The sequence below is a fragment of the Panthera onca genome, chromosome C2 (genome assembly GCF_046562875.1).
Source record: "Panthera onca isolate mPanOnc1 chromosome C2, mPanOnc1 haplotype 2, whole genome shotgun sequence".
Lineage (NCBI taxonomy): Eukaryota > Metazoa > Chordata > Mammalia > Carnivora > Felidae > Panthera > Panthera onca.
In genome coordinates, this window is record NC_138347.1 from 83,711,048 (window position 1) to 83,734,155 (window position 23,108).

At 41.8% G+C, this 23,108-nt stretch overlaps 2 pseudogenes; both read right to left on the reverse strand.

Annotated features, from left to right (window-relative positions):
- Positions 1–2,663: 2,663 nt before the first annotated feature.
- On the reverse strand, positions 2,664–4,426 carry LOC132675756 (non-selective voltage-gated ion channel VDAC1 pseudogene; annotated as a pseudogene).
- Positions 4,427–5,801: 1,375 nt separating this feature from the next.
- Positions 5,802–6,901, reverse strand: LOC144617366 (small ribosomal subunit protein eS17 pseudogene; annotated as a pseudogene).
- Between the last annotated feature and the right edge of the window lie 16,207 nt (positions 6,902–23,108).

Below are 23,108 nucleotides of genomic sequence, written 5' to 3' on the forward strand. Positions count from 1 at the left end.
AACCACCCAGATGCCCCCAGAGAGTGGGTTATTTTAATATAATATATGGCTAGAATGAGGGGACTTCTTTTTTTTTTTTTTAATTTTTAAGTTTATTTTTTATTTATTTTGAGAGAGAGACAAAGTGAGCAGGGGCAGGTCAGAGATGAGGGGATTTCTTGACTTGCTACTCGAGAAAAGTGACTTACTGCGAATTTAAGTTCCGAAAGACTCAAAAACTACTAGACTGTACTTCTTTAGTGATTTGACTTTGGCAAGTTGTGGGAACACTGACCTTGATATTTGTCCAGAGAGGTGCAAGGCTTTAGTCCCAAACCACACAACTGGAGACTGTGCTCATTTTCCATTTCTGAATTGCTCAGAGCTCAGTGAAGTCACAGGTTTTGAAGAGTTAGAGTTATTTGGCAGAAATAAGTTGCAATCTTGGCAAAAGTTTAATGACTTTGAATCATGTTTAACGTTTCCATGGCTGCTGCGTTTTAGGAAAGGATTTCCATACAGTTAAGTAATTTCACAGAAATACTGTTTTCCTTAGTTATGATGATAATTTAAAACACATATAATATAAAAGCACTAATGCATTTTGCTCCCAGTGCATGGGCTGGGGAGTTGTTAGCAGAGCTTCAGCATGGGACTATGCTGAGGGGGCATGCTGGGATTGAAATCCTGGTTGAGTTCCTCTTACCCAGCTCTACACCCCTGAGCAGGGCTACATCTGCTGGGGAAGAAGGGATGCCTTTTTTAATGTGCCTGCCAAGGGTGCTTCATAAGGAAGCAGTTGAAAGACCTTACTTAGCAAATGATACTGCATGACATCCTTGTCTCCCTTAGGCCATTCTGAGATGGGTTATCCCTTTGCAGGTGCCCACATTGAAGATAGGCAAAAGGAAACTTGGATGTACCTCAGAACGGATCCCTTTGGACCGATCAGTTCTTAGTTGCCTTGGGAAAATTAAAATAGTTTAGCAGACTTGCTATTTTTTTTTAATTTAAAAAATTTCTTTAAAATATTTATTTATTTTTGAGAGAGAGAAAGAGAGAGAGAGCATGAATAGGGGAGTGGCAGAGAGAGAGGGAGACACAGAATCTCAAGCAGGATCCAGGCTCTGAGCTGTCAGCACAGAGCCCAACATGGGGCTCAAACTCACAATCCATGAGATCATGACTTCAGCCAGAGTCAGTTGCTTAACCGACTGAGCCACCCAGGTGTCCCTGCAGACTTGTTATTCATTCTAGACAGCAAGTCTCCAGATGTTCCTGAATTAGCTTGGGCTTGCCTTATTAATGTATTGAATTTTTAAGAGCTTACAGATAAAACTGTATTATGCCTATGAGGCATTCTCAGAGTCTTTAGAGTTTCGGAGGTGAGGGGTAGACACCAGACCATAAGCTCCATGAGGGCATGGGCCTGGTTCTTTCATTTTCAGTGCTGCATATCTTGATTTTAACACAGTGCTTACCATAGAGTATGCACTCAATAAATATATTTGGGGTGCCTGGGTGACTCAGTTGGTTAAGCATCTGTTTTCGGCTCAGGTCATGATCTCGCGGTTCGTGGGTTTGAGCCCTGCGTCGGGCTCTGTGCTGACAGCTCAGAGCCTGGAGTCTGCTCCAGATTCTGTGTCTCCCCCTTTCTCTGCCTCTCCCCTGCTTGTGCTGTCTCTGTCTCTCTAAAAAATAAATAAACATTAAAAAAATTAAAAAAAAATTTTTTTGATGTTTATTTATTCTTGAGACAGAGACAGAGCATGAACATATTTTTAAAAATATAAGTTTGAATTAAGTATGAATGGTGCTCTGTGGAGGTAGACCAGGACAAATTTCATACAATGGCTGACCAGAGACAAAACCATATTTATTTGGGGACCCATCTAAAACAATGCCTTCTTTAAAATAACTTTTCAGGGAGCTGTGTTTTGTGTTAGTAAGAAGAGCTAAGAGTCAATGAGATTTTATAGAATTACATGTTTATTTGTATTTAACCCTCAACATTCAAGTGACTTTATTGATGATAGAGCTGCCTGAGAAACGTGTGTAGGCCATTCACTATTTTATTTATCAGATTTTACTGAATATCGGCTGTGCCTGACATGCAGGAGATACAAATATCCAAGACATAGTTTCTGCCCTCATGTTGCATATCAATATGTATAATACAGGAATGGTTACTGTAATAGATGTTTCTAATAAAGGGTGTCAGGTGCCATGGCAGAAATGCTCCAGGTTCTCTGTGAACAAATTTGGGACACATCTAAACCGGCCTGAGTAGGATGAAGGAAGGATTCTTGGAGGAAATGGTGTTTTTGAATTCCTCCCAATATATATGGTTCCTTTGGATTGGGTGGGCTGTGGCTTTCCTGTTTTCTCAGTCTTCAAAGGTGTAGTCCCACTAGAGGTTCTGTCCTGGGTTTGGCCACCTCTCTTTCCATGGAAAGCAGCTTACACCTGAAACTTAGACCTGAAAAACTTCACCACTTACCCCCGTGCTGCGGATGCTACTTGATTTTGTGAAGGAGACCAGAATTGTACTTACATATCTTCTGACACTGGCCAAAATGTGTTGAAAAGAACCTGAGTAACCTTGTACTTAGGGATTTCTGAATGAAAAATAACCACTTATTTATTTATTTATTTATTTATTTTTTTTTTTTTTGAGGTTTCAATATTTTATTCAAGTTTTACTTTAAGTGATGTTAATTACAGCATTTGAAGGGGAGGATCTAATTCCACACAAAATGGAAGACTCTAAAATGTACCCATTAAACTGCTAAAAAATAAACTGAGTGGCGAGAATATAACAGAAGTCCAATATAGATTCCGAATGTTGTCACCATGTGATTACAGTCACAGAGACTCTTCCCAGCTTGCAGCTGGGACTCTTAGAAGCTATTTCATACTCTGGTGCAAGGGCAACAAAAAACACAACATGAGAGGGAATTAAGTCCCGAATTATTGGCTTCATCACATCCACCTTCTCCACCCCAAATGGCACAAAAGAAACAGCTACCATGCCCTGCAGACTACTTTTGGTGTAAAAGAGGTGATGGACTGGGGTGGAAACAGGTCATGAAAATCTGTCTAAAAAAGTCTCTTTCAGATGATTTTGTACACACCATCAGTGAGTCTCTCCTTCATTAGGGTAGGAAACCAAAGTTAATTCTCAGGAAGTCATAGTTTCATCCATTTACTCAATACCAGTTTACAAAGTGCCTACGAAGTCTCAGCTTCCACTTGCAGCCATTTCTAGATAAAAAAGAAACCTGACAATTCTAGAGGGCCACCAAGGTCCCCCAAAGTCTACAGCTGAAAGGACTTTTCTTGGAATTGGGTTTCTTCTGTACCTCTGAAAGGGTAACACCTTAAAGCTGAATCATCTTTAACCTGGAGGTCTAACATGATATTTAGCAATACTCGCATCCCAGACATACGACATTAAAAGGTACACTAAATTCTGAAGGTAGCTATGCTCAAAATAGTTTAAAATTAAACGATTGTACAGTATTTGTTTATGCCTGAAATTCCAGTCCTAGACCAAGGTTGTGGCCACCAGCATTGACATTCTTGCCATCCAGCAAAGCTGAGAGCGTCAGTTTGATACCTGGCTTTAGGGTCTGAGTGTATCCTAAACCTATCAGGCTGGAGTTGTTCACTTTAGCCGAGAAGCAGGCGTCAGGATCAATCTGATACTTGGCCGCTATTCCAAAGCGAGTGTTACTATTTCCTGCTGTCCAGCCCAGATTAACGGCGGTCTCTAACTTCTTGTTCACCTTCTGATAAATGGAGCCACCAAACTCTGTCCCATCGTTTACGTTAGTGTGGAGCTGGAATTCGTCAGTCTTGTAGCCAACTGCAAAGTTGCTCTGGGTCACTCGAGACTTTGCAGTCTCAAAATTCATTTGGTAGCCAGCCAGCCAGCCCTCATAACCCAGCACCAGAGCGCCCCGGATCGAAGGGCCGGCGATGTCGAAATCCACATCACAGCCCAGGTTGATGTGCTCCCGCTTATACCCTGTCTTGATTTTAGCATTTTTTTTCCCTGTGTTTGGTGAGAAGGATGAATCAAAGGTCAGCTTCAGTCCACGTGCAAGCTGATCCTCCACAGTAATCTCTGTGCCTAATGTGTTGTCAGTGTTCCATTTCTCCGTAAACGTCAGACCATATTCAGTCCATCTGTACTTGGTTTCCAGACTGCCCGTCACTTTGGTGGTCTCAGTGTTGGCAGAACCTGAGCTCGTAAATTCCAGTCCATTCTCAGATTTTGTCTTCAAATCGAGTTTGATTAAGCCAAATCCATAACCCTTGGTGAAGACATCCCTGGCACATTTGCCAAGATCAGCATACGTGGGAGGTACAGCCATCTTCTGCTCGGGGGCGGTGGCGGCGGGCTCGGCGGCTGCTACCGCGGGGGCTGCAGCGCGAGGAACGGAGAGCCAAATAACCACTTATTTAAATGTTTTAGCCATAATGTTTACTGATTCTAAACTGGCCACATTCTTAGATGAAAAAATCTGATTCGATGTTGTAAAGTTTAAGATTCTCTTTTCAAGAATAAAAATGCAAATAACTTGTGTTCCATTCCTTAGTGTTTAGTTTTGTGAAGAACAGTAAGACAGGATGACACTACAAAAACTGGACCCTCGGGGGCGCCTGGGTGGCGCAGTCGGTTAAGCGTCCGACTTCAGCCAGGTCACGATCTCACGGTCCGTGAGTTCGAGCCCCGCGTCAGGCTCTGAGCCCCGCGTCAGGCGCTGGGCTGATGGCTCGGAGCCTGGAGCCTGTTTCCGATTCTGTGTCTCCCTCTCTCTCTCTGCCCCTCCCCCGTTCATGCTCTGTCTCTCTCTGTCCCAAAAATTAAAAAAAAAAAAAAAAAAAAAAAAAACGTTGGAAAAAAAAAAACTGGACCCTCTATCCTTTTTTTTTTTTTAAATTTTTTTTTTTAACGTTTATTTATTTTTGAGACAGAGAGAGACAGAGCATGAACGGGGGAGGGTCAGAGAGAGGGAGACACAGAATCTGAAACAGGCTCCAGGCTCTGAGCTGTCAGCACAGAGCCCGACGCAGGGCTCGAACTCACGAACTCATGGACCGCGAGATCATGACCTGAGCTGAAGTCCGCCGCTTAACCAACTGAGCCACCCAGGCGCCCCATGGACCCTCTATCCTTGTTGGTGGTAGCAAAATAAAGAGCAAAAATTTGATTTGGGTTTGTCTCAATTTAAACAGAGTTTGTAGTATGTATGTAATTATCTATTGGTTGCACCCACGTCCTGTTCTCACTTAGGGTGCATTTTGAAAGGGGAGAAAATTAAAACTTATTGGTTATTAAAACAAGAGGCTAATAATATTCTAGATAGTAGGTGGTACTCAAGGCACTTATTGGTTGATTCATAGCTCAGCTGCTCAGTCAACGGTTGAAATGGAAAAAGATGTGATGGTTTGCAGTTATGTACAGATCATCTCCATCTGGATGACCCCTTTATACTTTAAACTCAACCCTAAACCTATATCTAAGCTCATCAGCTACTGCGTCAGCCCTGCTCTGCCTTCGTGCCCCCTGTCTTGGTAAAGGGTATCACCATCCATCTAGTTGCCCAAAGTAGAAACCTGGGCATTTTCCTTTATTTCTCTCTTTTCTTGTTTCTCTTGCCCCTCACTCCTTACTTCTCATTACCTACCAAATCCTGTTGGCTCTACCTTTCAGTTTTTATTGATTGATTGATTGATTGATTGTTGTCCAGGGTTTATTAAAGATGTTACAGCACAGCAGAAAGATTTAAATGGTTCCATGTGGTATTTTGAAGTCAATTCATCCCAGCTGTAGGCTGGGTGACCTGAAGTTTAGATAGACTGCCGAAGTCTAAGTTTCATTTCCTTTAGTGTCAGGATCTACTTCAATGATCTCCTGATCCAGGACTGAGACCTCAGGAACATAATTACTTCTCCTTTCTCTCTCTTCCTGCTGCAGCTTGATGGAGATACCTGTCACTGGGCCTCTCTGAATCCATTTCATCAGTTGTGTGACACAAGCCTGCTATCTTGTTGCTGAGCTTCTTGCTGGGAATAATGACGATCTCCTCTCACACGCACTTGTTGGTGTGGAAGTCATGGCCCAGGCACGTGTAGTACTTCTCCATGATGACCTGGGCACCTTCTTCATGGTTTTGGTGCAAATGCAGCCCATGTTGATGGTTTTGGTAAAAGACGGCTCTACCTTTTAAATGCTACTTGAATCCATTCATTTTTCTCCACCCTTAGGGATACATCCCTCAGACCTCCATCATCTCTCACTTGGCTTGCTGGCAGGTAGCAGCTTTCTCATTTCCTTGCCTTCCTTTTTACCTCACTCAAAGCCATTTTCCACATAACATCCGAGCTGATCTTCATAAAGTGCACATCTAATTGTCCCTTACTTGCTAAAAGCCTACAGAGGCCCTATACTGCCTCTAGCTAATGTCCAGGGTCCTGTGGCTCACAAAGCCCTGGAGGAACAGGTGCTGGGGGTCTTTTCAGCTTTGTCTGTTGCCCACCCCAATTTCCATGCCATAGTCAGCTTCCTTCCGTTCTTTGAATGTTCCTTCCTCCCTCTTGCCCTAGGCTTCTCATGTTTTCCTTATATTTTAAGTGCTCACCAATCTCTTATTTGTGCTTCAGATTTCATCTTAAATGTGGCTTTTTCCATGAAAGCTTTTCCTGACTTTCTCAAGTCTACATCAGGTTTCCCTGTTAGGGGGCTCCTATACTTAGGGGGCTATATGTCCTTGGTCATAGCCCTGGTTGTGTCATCATTGCTTGACTGATTTCTCAAGTAGTTGATGAGACACTTGAAGATGAGGCTCTCTGTGTCTCAGTGTTGTATCTCCAGTAATTACCACATGGTTGGTGCTCAATAAATATTTGTCTGTAGTTCATGGGAGTCTAAAAGGGATGATTGCCCTCAGAAAGATTTGATAGCAAATATAATAAAATAATTTTTTAAGGAATTTTATTCTCAACTCCATCTCTATTCTTTATAGTTCTGACCTCCAAATACTGTAAAGTTTTGACGAGTGCATGTAACAGGGTAGCCTGCTATGGTAGAAAAAGCCCCAGATGTAGCCAACTTTTTTAAGGCTCTTACAACATGCCAGGTTGTGTCTGTGTTATGCACACTACACATATTATCTCATTTAATCCTCATAACAGCTCTATTGGATAGATATTGTTATCTTCATTTGGCAGATAAAGGAATTGAGGCACAGAGAATCAGACCTCTGTTCAAGTCAATGCTCTGTCACCTATTAGCTGTGTGACCTTGGTCAAACAACTTCTCCTTCTGAATGTTCATCTTCTCAGCCATAAAATGGAGAAAACACTCAGTGACAACTTGGCTTCCAGATTTTTGGTTTTCTTGCACACCGTGTATATTACACCTTGGCCTCCCATAGGAAGGCCACTGATACAGTGCTGGATGTCATTGAACAAATGAATGTGAGCTGCAGCATGGTGATGTTCCAGCCCACCAGCCATCAGGACAGCATTAGCAGCATAGCTAGTATGTTTGCTCAGTTAAATATTTTGTTGCAACTTTTCCTTACTATACTATAAAAATATATGGAAAATGAAAATAAAAGTTCTGATGCTAGTGATTAATAAGAATAACTAACAGTTATTCAGCACTGTGCCAGTTATTAAGCTATTGGCTCTTAGCCTCAAACCCACTCTTCTATATTCTGCTTTGTGATGCAGGGACCGGGACTCTGCAAGCCACATTTTTCCTTTGCCAGCCGCTTCCTTTTAGGCTCTGTCAGTAAGGGACATTAGAGGGAGATTGCATGGCTAGATGAGGAGGAAGGGACTTACTCTTTCCTCTTTGCCTCTGTTTTTTTTTTTTTTTTTTTTCCTGGTTGGCTTCCTGTTCCTGACATCAGCATCCGGCAATGCTGCTTCTTCCGCTCTGGCAGAGGCAGTTCATTCCAGAAGCAGTTTGCTATGGTTCAACTGTGTCCCCTAAAATTCATATGCTGTAGTTCTAACCCTCAGTATTCCAAGATGTGACCTTATTTGGAGATAGGATCTTTAAAGAAGCAATCAAGTTAACATGAAGTCATTAGGGTGAGCCCTAATCCACTATGACTGATGTCCTTATAAGAAGAGGAAATTTGGACACTGAGATATGCATAGAGGGAAGACAGTGTGAAGAGACATAGGGGGAGGATGGCTGTCTATAAGCCACAGATAGAAGGCTGGAACAGATCTTTTCTTCACAGCTCTCAGAAGGAATGCACCCTTCTGATACCTTGATTTTGGACTTTTAGCTTCCAGACCTGTGATACAACAGATTTGTATCTGTTAGGTCATCCAGTCTGTGGTACTTTGTTATGGCAGCCCAAGCAAATAACATACAGTTCGATCTAGTTTGAGGTTTTACCATCTCACAAAGGCAAACTCATTGTATCTCTGCAGAGACACCAGCTCAGATAGCTGGCACCTCTTTGGGGAAGCCTGGGTCCCAAACCACTGGGATTCTTCTCCAAGCTTCTGAGTTGTAATAATGACAACCTCTTCCCTTTGTTCCCCAAGCCCTGTGAACTGCTTCCTGCTGTTGCTACCTCTGTGATAGCTGCGTGTTCTTTTTGCCTTTTCAATTACTTAGTTAACAATTATATATTACCTAGTTAAACATTCTCTATTTTAAGTTCTCTCTGTTAAAATAATTGGAGCCTCGGGAAGGTTTGCTGCTGGCAGAGCCTTGGGGGCACTACCCTGGCCTGGCAGAGCTATGGAGGTGGGGCCCCAGTGGGTCTGGAAGGCCAGGCATCAAGCCTAAGAGGGTTTTTCTCCAGACTGAAGATCTAATGGCATTTACCTTGCTGGGTTTTGTACTTACTTGAAACCTATCCTTCCTTCCTTCTTTCCTGTTCCTCCCTTTGGAATGGGAATGTCTGTCCTATGCCTGACCCATTGTTGTATTTGGGAAGCACATATAACTTGTCTGGTTTCACAGGGTCACAGCTGGAGAGGAATTTTGCCTTGGGATGAATCACAATTCTAATCTCACTTATAATTGATTTAGATATTTATTTTTTTTAAAATGTTTATTTATTTTTGAGACAGAGAGAGACAGAGCATGAACGGGGGAGGGTCAGAGAGAGAGGGAGACACAGAATCGGAAGCAGGCTCCAGGCTCTGAGCCATCAGCCCAGAGCCCGACGCGGGGCTCGAACCCACGGATGCGAGATCGTGACCTGAGCTGAAGTCGGACGCCCAACCGACTGAGCCACCCAGGCACCCCTGATTTAGATATTTAAATGAGAGTTTGGACTTTAGACTTTAGAGTTGATGCTGGGATGAGTAGAGGCTTTGGGGGTTGTTGGGATGGAATGAATGTATTTGGTATCCAATAAGGACATGTTTGGGAGGGGGGCCAGAGGCAGAATGCTATGGACTGAATTGTGTCCCCACAAATTCATATGTTGAAAGCCCTAATCCCCAGTATGGTTCTCACAGATAGAGTGGCAGAGAGATCTTTCCTGGCACAGCCTTCTCCAGGCTGTATTAGGTAACTTTCCTCTGTTGCTAGAGACGAGAATCAAAGAACTCACAAATTTAGCACAATCGAAACAAAGATGGCAACTCTTAAGCAAACCGAAAGTGATGAATTTTGTTTTCATTTGAATGTTCATTGGACTTAAGCCTACTTGCTGAGAGTTTAATTGTTAAGGAAAATAACTAAACTGCAGAACAAAATAAAATGTTGAAAATATATAAAGATTAGGTCCAAAAGGCCCCATAAAATTTAGGGTATCTTATTTTCTCACCGTAGCCTGTATGTTTCATATTCTGTTGAGTTTTCGTCTTCACATGCTGGCCTCATTAGGCTGGGACCATCTTGAGGGCAAGACTGGGGGCTATTTAGTCACCTCTGTATCTCTTAGTATCCAGTTAGTATCCAGCACTGTGGCTGGGCCATGCTTGACATTTAATGCAAATTAATTAAACTTAAACTTCAATTCTGGAAAAGGGCCTGTTTCAACTCCCCATAGCCAGTGTCTTCTCCGTCCTGTTGATGACCCAGATCAGAATCCATAGATAAAGGGACAGCCTGGTGAAAGGGGTATACTTTGTCCAATTTAGACATAGAAATGACTTTCCGTTAAGGTGGGTTATTTTGAGAGGGTTAGACATGATTTACATGTCAGTCAGTCAGTCAGTGGCCAAAATGGTTCTCACGTCTGGAGGGAATTTATGTCTCTGCTCTTCTTTACTGAGGTTTTGAAACTTTCGTTACTTAATAATAGTTATCTATTTAGCACTACTGCCTGTCAGGTGCAGTGCTGAGGGCTTTACACACTGATCTCTCCTTTAATAACCTCAACAATGCTATGAGATGGTGAAGCCATCTTACAGGTGAAGAATCTGAGGATCTGCAAAGTTAAGCAAATTGTCCAATGCCACACTGGGAAATGCAGTAATGGGGATTAAAATGCACACTAGAGTTTGGACCTTTTCCAGTGGTGTTCTTTGCTGCTCAAGCAGAGCCCCTCGCCCCTTAGAATGGGATGATGGATTTCCTGACTCTCTCTCCACACCAGGATCCTTTCTCTAGGCATAAAAACTCAAAATCCCAATTATCCCTCTGAGAAAGTGATGGCTAAATTTTCCAACCCCCAGGTTGAACTGGTTAATACATCTTCCCCTTCTCACATGCCATGCTGGAGGAGGCAGTTTGCAAAGTGGCAATGTGAGGTTTGGAGTGAGCAAGGACCTTTACTTTGTATGCACCCCGCACCAACATCTGTTGTCATCTCTGTATTTGGAAGGGCTGATATGATGACTAATTATGTTATAGATAGACTGCTGGTTATATAGGGCACATTTAATATTTTCTCTTTTCATTTATATATATCCACAGTGCTGAGCAGCAGCATTGTTAACCCAATACGGGGATCGTGTAAAAGTCTTTCCTAAATGGCTTTGGAATGTGTTAAAATATTTCTACATATTTTTATTTAAAATTTTCTTTAAGGTTGATTTATTTTTGAGAGACAGAGAGTCAGAGCATGAATAGGGGAGAGGCAGAGAGAGAGGGGACCCAGAACCCGAAGCAGGCTCCAGGCTCCGAGCTGTCAGTACAGAGCCCAACATGGGGCCTGAACTCACAACCCATGAGATTATGACCAGAGCCGAAGTTGGACACTTAACCAACCTAGCCACCCAGGCGCCCCAAAGTTTTAAAGAATCATAAAAGATAAGAGCTACTGGATCATATTTACTGTATCAGGTTTCCAGTATGTTAAGGCTAGAAGAACTTAAGTTAATTCAGAAATCTCTGGATAATGTGGATGATATACCCATAGATATACATGAGTTTCCCTTGAAATGGAGATGCAGAAAAAGTAGATTTTATTAATTCAATGTTTTTCTTATTTTTCACCTGTCGTCTAAATGTGTATTGAAATTCTGTAGCTTGAAACTTCAAACAGACTTGATCACATTTCTTTACCCTGGGTGAAGTGTCTTAAGGGTGAGAAGGCCACCTGGCTGTTTCAGAATGACATTGATTGGAAGTCCCCGTTCCCCAACTCCTCTGCCCCAAGCTACGCCTTGTCTTATCATCAGTTTATCAGGTTCACACTTTAATTCTAATGGTATACCCAGAGGTGACCATCTCTGCTGGACTTATTTACTCAAGTTGAAGGTTGTTGTAAGACCGAGTCCTTGGGGGAAGCGATGGCATGGGTGTGATGGTGGCATTCCATGCCCTTCCCCAGCAGTATTACTGCTGCCATGCTGCAGCATCCTATGCTTGGAGGGTGAGGAAAAGGGTGTCCTCGCAGGCTGATCCTTCAGAGTGATTTTGAGCCTGTTCTTGTCTGCCTCTCAAGCATCATTCTTCTAAGTTGGAGATTTTGTGCTCCCCATACACCCTCCAAACATTTTAAATTTAAAGTATAGAAGAATAGCATGATGAACTCCCATATACTCTTTGCTTTATCTCTCTCTTTCTATAAAATATTTTCTTTTGCTGAACCATTTGAAAGTAAGTGGCAGGTATGATGCTTCACTCTAAAAAACACATGTATCAGCTGAGTACAAGGACACTGTTCTGCATAGCTATAATGCTATTATCACATGCAAGAAACTTAACCTTGATATAAAATCACTGAGTATAGTTCATGTTTAAATTTTCCTTAGTCCTTAAAACATCCTTTGTAGCTATGTTTTTTGGGCAATGCAATCAAACCTTTAATACCACTTTTGTGCTAAGATGAATTCATACATAATTGGAAATGTCTTAGATTATCTCAAATATCCCAAGACTCAACTTTGATTAATTTTCTATTTCAAACCTAAGTCAATTTTCAATAGTGTTTGATCTAACAATATATTGAAACATGTGACATTTGATGTTAGTACTTTTGGAACTGTGGAATAATGTATGTGCAATGTTCTCAATGTGTTAAAACTAGAAAGAAAACTTTTTTTTAGCTGTTTTTGTTGTTCTTGTTGCTTTTTTTTTTTTTTTACCATGTTAACCATTTTTAAGTGTAGAGTTTAGTAGTGTTAAGTATATTCATACTCTTGTGCACCAATGTCCATAACTCTTCTCATCTTGCAAAACTGAAACTCTTACCCATTGCAGAGTAATGGCCGCTGTGGGAGCAACACTTCTACTTTCTGTCTCTATGACTTTGACTACTCTAGGTGCCTCACATAAGTGGAATCATGCAGCATTTATCTTTTTGTGACTGGCTTATTTCATTTAGCATAGTTTCCTCAAAGTTCATCCATGTTACAGCACACGATAGGGATTTCCTTCATTTTTCAGGCAGCATAATGTTCGATCCTATGTAAATACCACATCTTGTTTTTCCATTCATCTGTCAGTGAACTTGGGTTGCTTCTGCTTTTTGACTATTGTGAATAATGCTGCTGGGAATATGAATGTTGTTTTTCTATTTGAATCCAGGATTCAAACAAGAATTATGCATCCAATATTGTGTTAACAAATTCAGTTTCTGCTAGAGATTAGCTGGTGTTGACTTATTGCTAGTCACCAGGGACTCAGACTCTATCCAAATGCACATGGATAGCATAGTATCTTATACATGATTGAGCTTGATTTAGAAACCTGATGCTAAATACAGTAACTCATAGTGGGTGTTGGTGAATGTGAGTGCACCTCACTTCTGGTATTAGCCTTTCACCCCTGGCTTTTCTCCATCCGTACATCCTCCCTCCCTCATTCCGCCTCAAGGAAAATGGTGAGTGAGGAGTGAGGAGGTAGAAACTGTGTGTGCGCGATCCAGAGTCTTCCTCTCCTCTTCCTTTGGTTTCTGGCTACTCTAACGTGTTTTGTAATTCTGGGGATAAGGTGGTGAGAGTGGGGGGCTGGCTCTGTTTCAGTGTTGCCACAACTGGGTAGATAATCTGTTGATTATACAGTTTGTCTCCCTAGCTTAGCTAGTACACAGGTATTTGGCCCACATCTCCTAACTCTTTGTTTTACTTGTCAGTTGGTTCATCTCCAGTATGAGGGGCAAAATATTTCTTTTTATTGGACTTCTTAAAATGCCTCAGTTATCAGGGGGACACCTGAATACCAAACTCGACCATCTATCTGCATAGTGGACCTCCTTCTGTTGTATAAATCTGATTAGGACAACAAGTTACAGTTTGGAAGATGCCTAGATCTCTGTAGACCCATGTAAAAGAAATACGGTATTGCCAAAGAGTTATTAATGTTAAATTAATTTGACTTTCCTCACTCTAGAGACATTCCTGTTGAGGTTACTAATGCCAGTTATGAGAAGTAGAGAACTCCTCTTTGCTACAAGCACAGGGAAAATTTTACTCTTTTTAAAAACGCTGTTTAGAAAAAAATTATTTTTCATTGCTAAAAACATGAGAAATGCAGAAAAGTACAAAGAATAAAACAAAAGATACAAAAGCTTATCATCCAGAAAGAACCACTTTTCATGTTTTAGTACATCAGTTTTATCTCCAATCCACGCTTCTCCTTTGAGCTCCAGACTCTGTATCAAACATCTCACTTGATAGCACATCTTGAATGTCCTAGAGTCCACATTCAGCATGACCAAGAATAAACTCATATTCCTCTCACCCAAACCTGTTCCCCCTAGCACATGTTTCCCATATCAGAGTGTTGGTGTCTTCCATCTGTTCACACTAGAAACCTCAGCCATTCTGAAAGTTCTTTTTCCTTTACATTCCACATCCAATCCTACCTGAAATTCTATTGATTTTAATTTTTCTATATGCCTCAGATTCTTTACTTGTTTATATTCTCAGCACTACTCCCCCATCCATGCTGCCATCATAGGCCACGTGGATTATGATCGATTCCACACTGGTTCTTTTCTCTTCTAGCTGCCTCATGCTGGCCCCTCGTAATTTGTTCTCCATACAGAGACAAATATTTTCAAAGTGAAAATTTGATGGTATCTTCCATACCCACCCTCACTTGTTTCCCCAGTCCCTCAGCAGTAAAGACTTCTGACCCTGGCATATAATGCCCCGCATGACCTGGCCCTATTACCTCTCTAGCCCCATCCCACACCATTCTCTGCCCAGCTTTTTTTACTTCAGCCACATGGCCTTTTTTAAGTTCCTTATACTTGCTGTAGTCCCTCATACCACTGGGCTTTGCCCACACTGTAGTCCCTGCTGAGACAGATCTTTATGTAGGTACTGCACAGTCGTCCATCACAGCTCAGTCACCAGAGAAGCCTTCACTGACCTCCCTAACCAGGTCAAATTGTCCCTGATAAAGGTTCTCCACCAAGCACATCTCCATCACATCATTTAGAATGTGCAATGTGTGTGTGTGTGTGTGTGTGTGTGTGTGTGTGTGTGTGTGTGTTTTGTTTGTTATTTAAGCTTTTATTTACATTCCAGTTAGTTGGGGCACCTGGGTGGCTCAGTCGGTTGAACATCTAACTCTGGATTTCAGCTTAGGTCATGATCTCATGGTTCATGGGATCAAGCCCCGTGTGGGGCTCTATGCTGAAAGTGTGGAGCTTGCTTGGGATTCTCTCTTTCCCTCTCTCTGCCCCTTCTCTGCTCACGCTGTCTCTTTCTCTCAAAATAAACTAAAAAAATAAATAAATTCCAGTTAGTTAACGTACAATGTAATATTAGTCTCAGAAGTGCAATATAGTGATTCCACACTCCATACGTGTGTGTTTGTTTCTTAATGTAGGTCCTCCCTCACTAGACTGGGAGCTCCTTGAGGGTGGGAAATGTGACAATATCTGCTCACTATGGTATCCTGAACACCTAGAACATACTCATTAAACATTTGAAGAATAAGCAAATGCCTTTCCTTCTGGTCTTCTATATACACTCATATTTGCAAAAATGGAAACATAGTCTATCTACTGTTTTTCCCCCTGCTCAGCAATAAGTGAACATTTGAGGACTATTCTTTGACAAAACCCACTCCTTGGAATTTTTGCTGTTTCCAGTTTATTCTGTGATTCTTCATTTGGAAAGTCTACTTTAGAGTTGGATATGGATAAAGGGTCTGAAATAGTACTGGCCACAGCTATGACATCTGATCCTCTTTCAAGGCCCATCTCTGCACCTGGAGACATCTCTGGTCTGTGGAGAAAGATAGGACAGTCGTTAATGTGTGGGATCAGAGAGACGAGCTTTACAGCACTGCTCTGCTTCTGTTCCACTGAGGTCCTTTTGGATGTAAGGAACAGTTTCAATAAAGTTACTTCAAGAAAAGTGCGATCTAGGCAGAAATCTCTCTAAAACCCAAGAGCAGAGCCCTAACTAGGGCTGGAGGGTGGTTTCAGGATCAGAGTGGCCTCAAGGCTTCAGCAACAGGAGCCTATGACTTTCTACCTAGTTTCAGGGTGACCTGTCTCAGCTTCTCTCTTCATGTTGGCTTCAGTCTTCTCTTCGTACCTTCCAGGTCTTTCTGCTCTCTCTGCTTACTTACCTTCTGCATCTCTTCTGCTTTTCAGAAGTTGGCTTGAAAATGGCTTTAGTTTGGTTCTGACTCTATCATCTGGTATTTCTTTATGCTTCCTTTTACCTCCTATTTATTCTCTCAAATGGCAAACTCTCTGTTTCATATTTCAAATTAGAGAGAGTGTCTCTAATTGTCCTGTTGGATTTTTTTGAGCCAGCTCTTTGTGTCCCTAAACTAATCTCTATCTACACTCTCTATGTATACCTTTGGATGGGTACACCCACTCTAGTCCAAATAGCAAAGGGGAGTAGCAGAGTCACATAGTACCCTAAATGGCTTCCTGGGCAACATCGTTCTGGGCTAGGAATTTTCCATTAAATTATGGCCTGGGCAAATCAGATGCTATAACTTGACTTCCCTAATACAGCCGGTGTAACTTGGGACAAAGTGCCCAACTTCAGTTTGGAGTCTTGGTTTCCTCAGGTTTAAAAAGGAGAAAACAATCTATTTTATCAAGGCATGAGGATAAAAGGAAATAGGATGACACAAAGCATACAGAGCACTTAGTCCAGTAACATCTTAACAAACGATGCTTTCTATAGTAATAGTGTCATCTATAGTGTATTAATATACAGTTGACCCTTGAACAACACAGGTTTGAACTGCATGGGTGCACTTACATGCAGATTTTTTTAAAAAAAAATTTTTTTTTTCAACGTTTTTTATTTATTTTTGGGACACAGAGAGACAGAGCATGAACGGGGGAGGGGCAGAGAGAGAGGGAGACACAGAATCGGAAACAGGCTCCAGGCTCCGAGCCATCAGCCCAGAGCCTGACGCGGGGCTCGAACTCACGGACCGCGAGATCGTGACCTGGCTGAAGTCGGACGCTTAACCGACTGCGCCACCCAGGCGCCCCCTTTTTTTTTTTTTTTTAATTTTTTTTTTTTTTTACATGCAGATTTTTTATAGTACAGTGCTGTAAATGTATTTTCTCTCTATGATTTTCTTTATAACCTTTCCTTTTCTCTAGCTTGCCTTATTGTAAGAATACAGTGTATAATACATACGTATTATAATACATATAATGTGAAAAATGTGTTAATCAACTATGTTATTTTTTTAACTTTATTTATTTTGAGAGAGGGAGAGGGAAACAGAGAGAGAGAGAGAATGAGAGCATGAGCAGGGGAGGGGCAGAGAGAGGGAGAGAATTCCAAGCAGCTCTGCATTGGGAGCGCAGAGTCCGATGCTGGGCTCAGACCCACAAACCACGAGATCATGACCTGACCCACAACCAAGAGTCAGACGTTTAACCGACTGAGCCACCCATGCACTCCTCAATGATTTATATTATTGGTAAGGTTTTTGGTCAACAGTAGGCTACTTAGTTAAGTTTTCGGTGGTAGTCAAAGTTATATGTAGATTTTCAACTGCACGGAGTTTGGTGTTCCTGATCCCCATGTTGTTTAAGGGTCAACTGTATTTGTAATTAACATATATTAATATATTACATATATTAATATAATTGAAATAATATATTTTAAAATTGCCTCTGATTAGACTGGGTTACTTCTGGGAAGAATTTCCCGATGGATAAATCCTTCTATGAATTGTTGTGACTCTGGGTAGAACAATATTTCTGATGCACAGGGTGGAGTGATGGGAATGTTTATTTCCCTGGGGAGATGGTGGTCTATGGGCCTCTCTACACTGACTATATGGAAATTAGCCAAGATAACATGGGGACAATAGATAGCCTGTAGGTACTAACAAAGGTCATTGTACTGAAAGAGTTTTTGGTCTGAAGCCAGAAGCCAGATTTAGACTGAAATACACATACTTTCTTTTATATAGAAAGGTTTAAAAAATGTTTTTTTACGTTTATTTATTTAAAAAAAATTGTTTTTAATGTTTATTTATTTTTGAGACAGAGAGAGATACAGCACGAACAGGGGAGGGTCAGAGAGAGAGGGAGACACAGAATCTGAAACAGGCTCCAGGCTCTGAGCTGTCAGCACAGAGCCCGATGCGGGGCTTGAACTCACAGACCGCGAGATCATGACCTGAGCCGAAGTCGGACACGTAACCGACAGCCACCCAGGCGCCTCTTACGTTTATTTATTTTTGATAGACAGAGAGAGACAGAGCACAAGTTGGGGAGGGGCAGAGAGAGGGGGAGACACAGAATCCAAAGCAGGCTCCAGGCTCCGAGCTGTCAGCATAGAGCCCAACGTGGGGCTCGCACTTAGAAACCGTGAGATAGTGACCTGAGCCGAAGTCAGATGCTTAACCAACTGAGCCACCCAGGCGCCCCTATATAGAAAGTTTTGAATAATAATAACTAATGCTTACATAGGGCTTCATATATGTCAGACATTGTTTTAAAGGAATCACATATATTCATTCATTTCCCCTTTTCCACAACACCTGGAGGTGGACACTATTGCTACCACCAATGTACAGATAAAGATACTGAGACATTGACCTGTTCTTAAAATGCTTTCAATAAACTGACCTTACTTTAACCTTATGCCTATCTCTAGTTCTTTGTCCTCTGGGTACGACGTTTGGTATTGCTATTCCTTCAGGGCTGGAGTCTTGCCTCACTCCTCCAGCTTATTTCCAGGGCTAATATTCTTCCATAAACTTCAAACCTGAGGGCTGCTGCCAGAGCCCTTAATACCCCCCACTGCCTTTTTTAAAACAGTACAGAGTTTTATTTATTTATTTATTTATTTATTTATTTATTTATTTATACACCTTATTACGCCATGAATTCATAAGGAATGAGTCCTAGAAGTTCAGGTTCCTTTGTGTTGATTTTTACAAAGTATGCTTCTCTGGTTGGAGCAGGCTGGCATTTTGGCTTGTTAGGGTTCCGGGAAGGTTGTACTAAGATGTGCTACAGAGGCATATTGATTATTCTGAATTGAAGTTACTTAAGAAACAGCCAGTGTGAGAGGAACACTCTAACCTTCTTTTGTCTCCAGAAAGCAGGAAATAAATCTATCATGTGGAAGGTAACTTCCCTGTACCCAGAGGTATAGAGACATCCGTACAGTCAGAGATTGGAAATTGAGGGCCTAGAAGGCTATGTAAGCAAACTCTGTTTAGATTCTCCACTAATTAATAACCAAACCTAAGTTTGTCTTATCAGTTCATCAGAAATTTATTTCTTTGTCTAAAAAGTATAAAAGCTACCTGCCTTGGTTACTTCTTATATCTGTGGGATCTCCATACATATGAATTAAATCTGTTTTTCCCCCCTGTTTATCTGTCTTGTGCCAATTTAATTATTACACAAGCCAAAAGAACCAAGCAGGCTAGGGATAAAATTTTCCTCCTCCCTGACAAGTTGAACCCAAGTACTTTTCTTTTCAGTTTTCTTCTTTTTCTGATCATACCCCTTCACACATTTCAGGAAGCTATCTTGGCTCTTAGAATGCTTAATTTGCTCAATGTATACATTAATTCTCTTGGCAAGAATCTTGCCCTTAACTTGTTTGTTTATATCAATGCCAGAAGTATGCTGGGTAATATTGTAGACTCCTGCAGTTTTGCCATGGGAACATTTGTGGGGCATTCCTTTTTGAGCAGTGCTATTCCCTTAATGTCTACGACATTGCCCTTCTTCTATATTCAGATGTATGTGGCCAAAGGAACAAGTCCATGTTTTCTAAAAAGCTTGGAGAACACATAGTGGGTGCCTCTTTCCTTTTGTGTTAGTCATTTTGGTGAATTATTGGAATATGGTGGTTTGGGGAAAGAAAGAAAGGAAGAAAGAAAGAAATAAAGAAAGAAAGAAAGAAAGAAAGAACCTCTTAATATCTTGAGCAAATTTGGCCAAGAGGCAAACTGGGACAAAAAACCATAATGGGGCAATGAGTGAGAGGTACATGAAGATAAGTGGTTCAAAAATAAGTGTCTTTTGGGAAATTCTCTTTTTGAGAAAACTGGAATTGCCATGAGGGCAGGTGTAGAAGCTAGAAGGTACCAAGTTGGGCTGTAGATGTTTCCATAATGAGTGCTTGGAGGTGAGGCCCACATTGGAGTCTGTGGAGGAAGGGTGGTATGGTGGTTAGTGTGTGGGTCAGACAGAAGAACATCCTGATATTGCTCTGTTTCTGTCTAAACAAGCCCATTTGGTTGTAAGGAGCAGAGAGGCTCAATCAAGCTACCTTGAGAAAGGGGGATTTAGGGATATAGAAATTCAGAATTTCTCTGAAATTTGATAATTAGAGTCTTAACTGGAGCTGGAGAGTGGTCCAGATTCAAGGTCACATCAGGACCTTGAATAGTCTAAAGGGGAAGGTGGTATATGTTTAATAACTGGATTTTAAACAAACAAACAAACAAACAAACAAACAAAAAGCCTCTAGTTTATAACACTTGCCAATTTCTATGATGTAAATACTCCTATTGTGGCCAATTTCAACCAACATAGTATCACTTAACCTGAAGTTGGGAATAAATAGACACAACTGTCTCTAGTTAGTTAAAGTCTGTTCCAGCACACCAAATGTTAACTTTAGTTTTTTTCCTGAACTTTCCAAGTTTTCAAGAAGGTGATTTATTATTGTTTTATAATCAGAAAAAAGTAACAAAAATATTAAAAAATAAATATAAATATATGGGATGTAGGCTGGCATATTAAGGACAAACTTCTCCAATTTTGCCATTTGTTGAGGATCAGTCTTCACTTTTGCTATTGGCCCCTGGGACCCCCTTAGGGCTTGCAGCAGGTTTGGTTGGACTCACAGCTGCCTTCAAGAAGTCACTTCCAAATTTTGACTCCCTATTTTGTGGACATTGTTGCAGAAAGAGGTTACTTGGAACCACCTGGTGGGGGTCTCAGGAACCCCTGGCCTTCCTTAAGTTCAGGTCTGCAAAGGACACTCTAGAGTGATGCTCAGGGACCTGGCAAGGTGGCTCTGAATAGAGTTTGGGAAAACTATAACCAATATATGGCAAGTCTTTCATTGTGTTGACTAAAACATACAAATTTAGACTATGGAAAGTGTTTGCTGTATGTGGCATTTGTAACAGAAAATGAAGCCTTGACACAGATCTTTTGAAAATAATCACCTCCAGATTTAAATTATGAAACAGTTGGCTCTGGGCTTGGCCCTGTACTCAGATTTTGGTTTCTGGGCTCCCCACTTAGATCAGCCTTATGTTCCTTCTCATGCAACCTTCCAACTTCCTGTTTCTGACTCCTGCAGCCCCCCAGCTCATTATTCTCTTATGAAAGCATTTATCTTTTGTTACTGTTATGCTGGGACCAGGTTGTCAAGAGGAGTTGGCTTGAGGGGCCCAGGGCTAGGCCTCTGATGGGCAAGGGCTAGGGGCCTTGGGCAGCCTTGAATCAGGCAGGGAGGAGAGAGACCAAGCCATAGCGTCTGCAGGATGGGAGTGGCAGAGACTGGGGTGCACCACCCATAGGCTGGGGATGCACAAGTGAACCTGACCTGAAGTAGAGGCTGTAGGTTCTCTGTCCTCTGGAACCAGAAGGAGATCACAGAACAGAAGGTAAGGCTACTCTTATTTGAGGCATAGGTGGACATTCCAGTCACCTCCCACTTACAAGCACAAACATACAAAGTCTTGATTGTGCTCCTTGAGCCTGAGGTGGATAAAGCACTGGCTCAGGAGCTGCAAGTCCTGAATTCTTGCCCCATTTCAGCTAATTACTAGCTGACATTGCATGAGTCACATAATCATCTGGGTTTATTTCATGATCTGTTGTTTGAAGCAGTTGTAGACCAGCCGGGGATGACGCTAAGGATTTGAGAATTCTTCACATTGGACCCCAAGTGGCCTGCCTGTAACTCTTTTCTGTTGGGTCTTTCTTGATTCACTGGAGTCATCCTCTACTTTCTTCCACCTGATGGCCTTCCAAATCCTGTATCAGAGCCCTTCTTTTTCCCTTTGTTAAATACCTACAGAGCCTCTGACAGATTCACATATAACAATGGTTCTCAAGGAATAGACCTGGGACCAGGACCAGCAGCAGCAGCACCACTTGTGGCTTGTTAGAAATGTAAATTCTCAGACACCACCCTTGATCCACCTAATTAGAAAGTCTGGGGTTGGGGCCCAGGTAATGCTGATGCATGCTCCAGTTTCACATTGCTGCCAGAGGGCATGGCTCACTGGCTTGCTCTCTTACTATTGTACCCCATTCTCCAACCCCAACCCCCTCACACACCTTGTCTTCTAGTTCTACCTAATGGTTTGTAGTTCTCCAAATACTCCTTGTTCTTTTATACCTCTGAGTGTGTTCATTCTTCCTTTCCCCTCCCCTTTTTCTCTCCTCACAAATTCTTCTTGTCCTCCTGGGTCAGCTCACACATTACCTCAGCCATGCAAGAACTCCTCTTAAGAGAGCCACTGGCTACCAAGGCAGAGCTCTTGTTCCAGTTTTTGATTATTCTTTCATCCAACCATGAAATCTGTCTATCCGCCCCATATTACTTGACTGAATCATATGTAACTGGGCTTGTGCTAGACTCTGGGATGTAGAATGACTTGACTTGTGTGCTCACAGCTTACTGGGGGAGACAGACCGTGAGCCAGACTAATGACAATACAGTGCTTTAGTGCATCTGCAGAAGCATGAACACACACGCAAAGCTTGCGATAAATGTAGGTATGTTGGGGAAGCTTTAGGAAGACAAGAGAGACATTTATCTTGAAGGATAAATAGGCATTTTGCAGGCAGCAAGGAAAGTATGAAGTCCAGGTCTCCCTTGGTAGCATTTAGACCCTGAAGCAAATATTTCTTTGTTCACTCTGCTGTTCATCCTGGAGAAATCAAGTGAAAATGAACTCATGTTAAATGTGTATGTGTGTATATATTTCAGTTTTTTCTTCTGACAGGAAATATGAGGTCTCTGAATCAGAGAAAAGATCATTTATTACTCACAGATCATCTTCTTACCAATTCCCTGCATCCCTATCTCTTTAGATAATGTGCAGTGGGGTTGCACCACGGGAGGTGAGCACTGAAACTGTAAGACTCAGCTTATATGGATAGCACAGGTGGCATGTGAGGCCATTTCCTCCTCCTCCTCCTCCTGAGAGAGAAACCTTTATTCTGGAATGTAAACAGATCCTCTCTGGGGAGGGGGCGAGCAGTCTCTACTTTTGCTTTTCTACGTTGGAATATATATAAGTGAGT